The following is an 8,244-nucleotide window of genomic DNA, read 5'->3' as shown; positions in this document are numbered from 1 at the left end:
TACAATTATCATTTTACAAACACAAATAATACAGAGCAAGGATCAACAAAACCCCTATCTCTCCTCCCTTTCACAAATATTCCCTCGACTATTGTGAAAACTGAACAAACCAAATTAGTACAGAATGCTACATAGAAAAATCAAGCTAACAGAATATGTCAGTCACACATGGCAGGAATAGTGTTAGGGGAGTGAGAGAGAGCCCTAAGCCAGCTGAAAGCTAAAGAAGCACACAGCCTGGGCTTTGCAGTCCCCAGTTATGTCTAATATCAGCTCTAGGATACATATTTAAAAGCTGAAATATTCTAATCGCAAAATATAAAATAATTTTTTTCTACTTTTTGTTGTCTGGTAATTTTATTCTTCAAATCACATTGGTCTCAAGCTTTGGTTTTAGGTTCCTTCTGTCTTCATCGTGGCAGGGCTGGCTCCTGAAGGTAAAATAGGCCCAAGAGGAGCGGTGAAAGGGTCTTGTCCTCATTCCTGCGATAAACCAGTTGCAAAAGTCTTCATTCCTGCAGATTTACTGCGGTGACCACGGTTTACCGCGGTAAACAATCCCCGTGTCATTCTCTACTATGGACTTAACCCCAGTGTTGCTCCCCATGATCCCGGACAAGCCACCCAACCCTCCAGTTCCCCAGGTACCATATTTATGTTTATTAAAAACTTTATATACAGCGAAAAGGATTAAAGCATTTTACAGTATAACAAACAAAATTTCATTAAAAAACTCCATTTAAATAGAACAGAGAAAGATTTAAAAAAAGAATAAAATTTCTAATATATATTACCCTATAACATCCAAATTACCAAATAATGTTACAATAATTTATACACTGCCTGAAACCTAGGCGGTTTCCAAAAAACAAAACAAAACACATTAGATAATTAAAAAACAAGCAATTGTGAGCCCGCTGGAAAAGACAGGGCAAACAATCGGAGTACCTGATTAGACAGTGAACTGCTCAAACGGCTGTGCCAAGGGGCAGTATATCAAATATGAAATAAACTTGTATTGAGATGTTAGTATTGGACTAGTTGACAGTGTAGAGCTGACTGTCAGGCAGACTAGTCAGTCATCCAGGGGTGGGGGTTGGGGCAAGAGGGCAGGAAAGCGAAGCTATGATCATACCAAGCTGATGGACCATGACAGCCACACAAACGCTTAAGAGCCATCAGGTTGTGATTTTAATTGCGGGGAGGGTGGGCAGTTTTCCAAGTCATTTACGAGAGTCTTTTAAAAATTGTCTTCATTTGAGGTAAATTTTCTAAAGGACACCTATGTAGGAAATCCAGTTGGGTGCCTCTTTTCAGGCTGTTTTATGAAGTCAGACTAGGCACATGTCTTTTATAAAATAGTTTCAGAAAACCTGCAATGGTGGGTAAATTTTTCTACAGTATATACATTTATTCCTGCTTAAGAGCCGATGTAAATGCACCTTGGGTACAGGCCTATGCTTCATGACTCCACCTGTGCTCCTCCCAAATTCTTCCCCTAAACACACTTACACTCAGGTTATGTAACAGCAGGTGTGAACCTTCTTCCGGCCTACTTAATACACAAGTAACCACTGGGGTCATTTATAAAACTCTTTCGCAAATAAAAAAGGCCGACAGTCTTGATGCTAATAATTGCACATTATGAGTCAGATTCTACGAATTGCTCCAAAAATTTAGCGCTCAACATCATTCTATAAATGATAAATCGTAGTAGAGTGCAGAATTCGGCATTCAACTTTGGGCATAAGGACTTTGCGCTAGCTGAAACCTAGTGTAAATCCTGGTGCACAAATTGGGCGAGGATTCCTGCTCTGTAATGCCATGCGCATCTTTTGTGAATGCCCATAACCCGCCTATGCCCTTCCCTTAGCCACACCCAATTTTTGAGTTGCACATAATCCAACTTAGGTGCCCATTGTTGCAGAATAACTTGTAGGTTCTAGAGCAGGGGTGTCCAACCTTTTGGCTTCCCTGGGCCGCATTAGCCGAAAAACTTTTTTTTCTGGGGCCGCGCAAACGCTGCAGCAAGACAGAGGAGGGAGCCGGCAAGACGGTAAACACCCGGGGGCAGCAGAGGAAAACACTGCATCGCCTTCGACCGGGGCCGCAGAAAATACTTCACGGGGCCGCAGGTTGGACACCCCTGTCCTAGAGAGTGACACCGGGGACAAAGATACATCCCTGTCTCCTTACCGTCGCCACATTTTCAGCCCCCGTCCCATCACCGTCCCCGCTGTGAAGCACGGTTTTCATCCCCTTCCCTGCACCATCCCTACAGTCTGTGTGGCGCAGTGGTTAAAGCTCTCCACACAGACAGGAGATGCTACCTCCTCAAGGTAGACCAAGAAAAGCAAAAGAGGCGACCGGTGGTGCTCAATCCTTTTATTAATTCAAGACCTGACACTTCCTCTTATAGTGGAGACACGGCATTGTTCTTACACACAGAAGTTTGGCTTTTAAAGGTCTTCTTTTTGAACCATTATTCGCTCATTTAGATTTTAATTGTTTCACTATAAGAGGACAATTGCAAATAAAGTGCTTCACATTGAGGATAAGACCCCTGAGGCAGGCCGTACGTGTCGGGTCATGAGTTAAAAGGATTGAGAACCACAGGTTTGTTTTTCTTTGCAGCGGTTAAAGCTCCAGCTTCAGCATTTTGACATTGTGGGTTCAAACCCTGGGCAAGAAACTTAATCCCCCCATTTCCCCAGGTACATTAGATCAGTGTTTTTTCAACCTTTTTATACCTATGGACCGGCAGAAATAAAAAAATTATTCTGTGGACCGGCATCGGTCCATGGACCGGTGGTTGAAGAACACTGGGCTAAGTCGTGGGCCAGACCCCACCCATCTTCACCCAATTTCCACCCCAGACCCCGCCCCCATAATAGTACTAATTGCACCTTGCACGTCCCGTGCCTCATCTGGAAGCCTTCCCTCTGACATTGCAACGTCAGAGAGAAGGCTTCCGGTTCAGGCGCAGGATGGCTTTGTGCACTGAATCAGTTAGGAAGAGGGAGCTGGCTCGAAGATAACGCTGCATCAATTGCACCGTGGATCGGCGGTTGAAGAACACTGTTTTGGGCCTGATGCACGTGCTGGCCCTGTGGACCGGCAGGAAATTTCTGTGGACCGGCACTGGTCCATGGACCGGTGGTTGAAGAACACTGCATTAGATTGTGAACCCACCAGGACAGACAGAGAAAAATGCTTGAGTACCTGAATAAATTCATATAAACTGTTCTTAGCTCCCCTGGGAGAACAATCTAGAAAATTGAATAAATAAACAGCTAGATCAGTGCCCAAAGTATAATTAGTGTCAATTAACTACAGTGGTGCCTCACACAACGAACTTAATTGGTTCCAGGAGCAAGTTTTTTATGCGAAAAGTTCGTTATGTGAAACGCGTTTTCCCATAACAATACATGTTAAAAAAAATAATTCGTTCTGTAGCATAAAATATGCTAAGATGACATAAAAAAAGATAAATTTTTTGTTATTATTTTTATTTGGATACATCTAAAAACATAATTGTTTTTTAAAACAACACACATTTTTTAAATTTAAAGACAGACTAAGTAGAGTCTAATTTTACAGTGAGAGAGGGCAGAGTCTCAGCGGCAAAAACTGGGACTTAACTGTTCATTTTTTTTTTTTTTCTAGCATCGGGGAAGCGGCGAGAGTAGCTCCGCCCCCCCCAACGCATCAGCAGTAGGCGCCGGGCCCCTGCGAGCCGACGGTCCGCCACTGCACAGGGAGCCAGGCGGAGAGAGGGCAGTTAAGCGCAGTGCCTGCGCGGAAGGATGCAGCTAGGGCGACTTCGTTGTGTGAAACGAAGTTCGTTGTAGGAAGCAAGACACGAAGTTCGTTGTGCGCAGCGTTCGCTGTGCGAGGCGTTCGTTATGCGAGGCACCACTGTATTTGCTAGCTCCAGTAATTAAATCATTGGAGCCCATTAACAATTTGGATGACCTTAATAGAATCTGTGGGAATGTGGATACAGGAGCACCTGTTTTCTCAGCGGGAATCGATTGACTGGTTACCTGCTTTTTGGTGAAATATTGAGACAGTTCGAGAAGTCCTTGAAAGTACACATTTCTTTTTGCCTTGTCTACTATTTAAGGAATGCAGCTACTAATGACTGAAGAGGTAATGCAGTATATTTTTGCTAGTGGGTATTAGAGAATGACACGGTGACAAAATTCATCACCGTTCCCGTCCCCGCGAATAACCGCGGGAAACCATCTTCATGTGATTCTTTAAAGAGTGAGGGAAGAATCAGAGTATGAATGGCCACAACCACTGACCCGCAAGCTTTGCTTTGAAGAATGCTGAGATTGAGCAGCAACATTCCAGAGCAGATATTGTGATGTCATAATGCCTCATTCCACCAGTGCCTAAGAGCCAATCACATCAGTGATGTCACAATGGCTTCATTATCCTTGGCTCCCATAAGAATCAGAGTATGAATGGCCACAACCACTGACCCACAAGCTTTGCTTTGAAGAATGCTGGTGTAGAAGGACCGAGGTTGAACTAGACACTAGAAAATGACGTGGGATTATTTCCCGCGGTTATCCGCGGGGACGGGAACGGTGATGAATTTTGTCACCGTGTCATTCTCTAGTGGGTATGTGTTTGTTGTATGTGACGTGATGTTTGTATGTTTTTTATTGTGATCCACCTAGGTAAAAGTGGAATATAAGTATGAAAAAATACATCAATCAATCAATCGGGGTTTAACAGTGAAAAGTGTTTCATAAAAAATATCCCAATTTGTATATACAGTGTGTGGTTTGTGGTTTATCGCTTGAAACAAAATCAAATATTTAAAAGTATGAATTTTTACAGGGCTCATTTATTTATTAAAAAATTTATATACTGCATACAACTATGCGGTTTACATATCACATACATAAAATCATATTTCCCTCCAATTTCCACATATAACATGGACATCTGGGTTGATCTGGGAGAGATGGTTGTAGGTTAAACATGATTGTTATGTTTAATTACCAAATCTCAGGACAGCGATGGGACATGAGTGAATGGAAGACTGAATGTTTATTTAGTGAGTCTTCTATCCTTGTAATGGTTCCGAGTAGAGAATGACATGGGGACAAATTTTTCCCCATCCCCGCAGGAACTCAATTTCCCCGTCCCTTCTCTGTGAGCTTTATTGCTGTCCCTGTTTCAATCATGTAAGCTCTGCCTTAACCACACAATCTTCAAACATTTATGATTTTAAAATGTTTGAGGCTTGTGCAGATGAGGACAGAGCTTAGGCATTGGTGGAATGAGGCATTATGACATCACAATCTGAGCTCTAGAATGTTGCTACTTATGATGTTAAAGTGTTTGAGGCATGTGCAGATGAGGACGGAGCTTAGGCATTGGTGGAATGAGGCATTATGACATCACAAGCTGAGCTCTAGAATATTGCTACTTATGATGTTAAAGTGTTTGAGGCATGTGCAGATGAAGACGGAGCTTAGGCATTGGTGGAATGAGGCATTATGACATCACAATCTCAGCTCTAGAATGTTGCTACTTATGATGTTAAAGTGTTTGAGGCTTGTGCAGATGAGGACAGAGCTTGCAGGAATAGGGCAGGGACAGGAAAAGAACTCACGGGGCGGGACGGGAAAATGAGTTTCCATGGGGTCAGGAAAAAATTTGTCCCCATGTTATTGTTTCGTTCAGAGGTAGAGCTGAATGTGAAGACTGAATTATATTGCCAGAGCTCTGTGTGCAAGTCTCTGTAATAGTTTTTGTGGCAAGGGGAGGGGAGGAAGCCTGGAGTGCTGCAAGATAGAACTGAATGATAAAAATTCAGCAATATTAGACAATCCTAAATTATTTCATTGTCCTTGTGTGTCCTTAGTTTCTGTTGCTAAGGTTGGTAGAGCGATGGGTTTTGCATTCTCCTCTGTCTGATGTATAAATAAAAGTGTAATTAGAGAGATGACAATGCACGAGGGAAGGGAAAGGGACATGGAAAGAGGATATCTATCCCCGGGGTACCTGCCTATTGCATTCCAGGACAATGAGAGGAGAAGGTAGCAAAGGGCAGTGCTGCTTTCTTAGGGGGTACAGGAAACAAAGGGGCAATGGATGGGTTGAGAGAAAGGCCTTGGAAAGACGTAACAGACACTAAATCGAACAATGACACCTCAAGCCTACAAGTGTATTTTTAGCCATCTTGGGTATCCGGCCAGCGCTTGCATTTTAATAAAAATATTTCTAATGGAATGACTGCAGGTATTACATTTTATATTAAAGAGGATGTGGAGGATTATTTAGCTGGTGGGCTTCTTACTATAGAACCTGAATTAAGATTTGTTGCATTTGTAAAGCACCCTGTATAGTCTTTAATATAACTAACCACAGAGCTGCTCACCGGATTGACAAGGATGTGGAAACAAGATTGGCAACTCCATGCCAGGAAAAGAAATGCGTTTTTGAAAATATTGTATCGGGGCAAAAGGATATCATTGGAGTGGAGGAGTGGCCTAATGGTTGGGACTGTAGCCTCAGCGCCCTGAGGTTTCAGGTTCAAGCCCAGGGCTGCTCCTTGTGACCCTGGGCAGGTCACTAACACTCCATTGGCCCAGGACTGAGTCTTCTTCCTCTTTTTGGCATATTGTTGCAAATAAAAACAAACTTAAGGTGAAGGTTAAAACACATCAGAAATCTCAATTAAGATTGGCTAGAAATACAATTAATATAGGCTCATAAGCATAAGTACATAAGCATTGCCTCTGCTGAGTCAGACCATAGGTCCATCACGCCCAGCAGTCCGCTCCCGCGGTGGCCCCCCAGGTCAATGACCTGTAGTGATCTATTACTCTACTACTCTATTACTTTACAGCCTTCTGTACTGTATAGTAACCCTCTAATTGTACCCCTGGATCCCCTTATCCTTCATGAACTCGTCCAATCCCCTTTTCAACCCCAAAGTCGTACTCTGCTCTACCACCTCCTCTGGAAGCGTATTCCAGGCGTTCACCACCCTCTGCGTGAAGAAGAACTTCCTAGCATTTGTTCTGAACCTATCTCCCTTCAATTTTTTTTGAGTGCCCTCTAGTTTTTGCTGCCCCTGCTAGTCTGAAGAATCTGTCCCTCTCTACCTTCACTATACCCTTCATGATCTTATGAGTTTCTATCATATCCCCTCTAAGTCTCCGCTTTTCCAGAGAAAAGAGCCCCAGCTTCTCCAGCCTCTCAGCATACGAGAGGTTTTCCATGCCCTTTATCATTTTTGTTGCTCTCCTCTGGACCCTCTCAAGAATCGCCCTAATGCTCCTTTTACTAAGGTGCATTAGGGCCTTAACGCACGGAATAGCACACGCTAAATTGCCCTGCACGCCAGACCTTAACGCCAGCATTGAGCTGGCGTTATTCTAGAAGCGTACCGCACGGTTTAGTGCGCGGTAATTTTGTGCCATACTGTGACCATAAGTATGTGATGTTGCCCCTTTTTTTTTCTCATTTCTAAACGTGTGTTTAATATTTTACTTATCCGAGGAATTTATACATCCAAAGACACTTCACCCTTTCTTTGACAGGTGTGTTCCATTTTCTTCTACACAACCTTTTGGAAAACCATCCTTTGGTCCAGGAAGCTGAAACACTCTCGATGACAAAATCCATATAAGCATGCATTTATCTTCAGAATTATAGCTTCTCTGCCTCTTGACTCGGAAAATTGTCTCTGAATGATGATGAACAAACTCTTTAATCAATCCAGTTAGGTAGTGAGAAGAAATTTGCTTTCTCCTTTGCCTAAATATATAAATAAAAATGTAATACATTGAGTGTATGGAAGTACGGCAAGGGAATATGCTCCTTAAGATATGTTGGGTCAGTATTTCTATAGGAAGGAAGTCACATTCATTAACTTTTCCAGTTGGGAGCAGAAGATATTCTAGAAGGGACCAAATGAAGAGGATGCCCTGGAAATTATTTTGTAGCGAGGCAAATAGTTTTGAATAGTATTTACTGTAACACATTTGTGAAATAAATGTAGTGACCCCTCATATAATGGGGCTGAGGACTATCCCAGAGGCAGTTGTACATAATAATGAATTGGTATCTATGCTGAAATTTGTACTTCAGTTCTCCTATTGTTACCATAGATAGGTTTAAGAGAGGGTTGGATAAGTTCCTGGAGGAAAAGTCCATAGTTTGCTATTGAGAAAGACCCGGGGGAAGCCACTGCTGGCCCTGGATTGGTAGCAT

This window comes from Geotrypetes seraphini, chromosome 14 (genome assembly GCF_902459505.1).
Source record: "Geotrypetes seraphini chromosome 14, aGeoSer1.1, whole genome shotgun sequence".
NCBI classification, from domain to species: domain Eukaryota; kingdom Metazoa; phylum Chordata; class Amphibia; order Gymnophiona; family Dermophiidae; genus Geotrypetes; species Geotrypetes seraphini.
The sequence above is the reverse complement of the archived record's forward strand: the minus strand, read 5'-3'. Positions refer to the sequence as shown.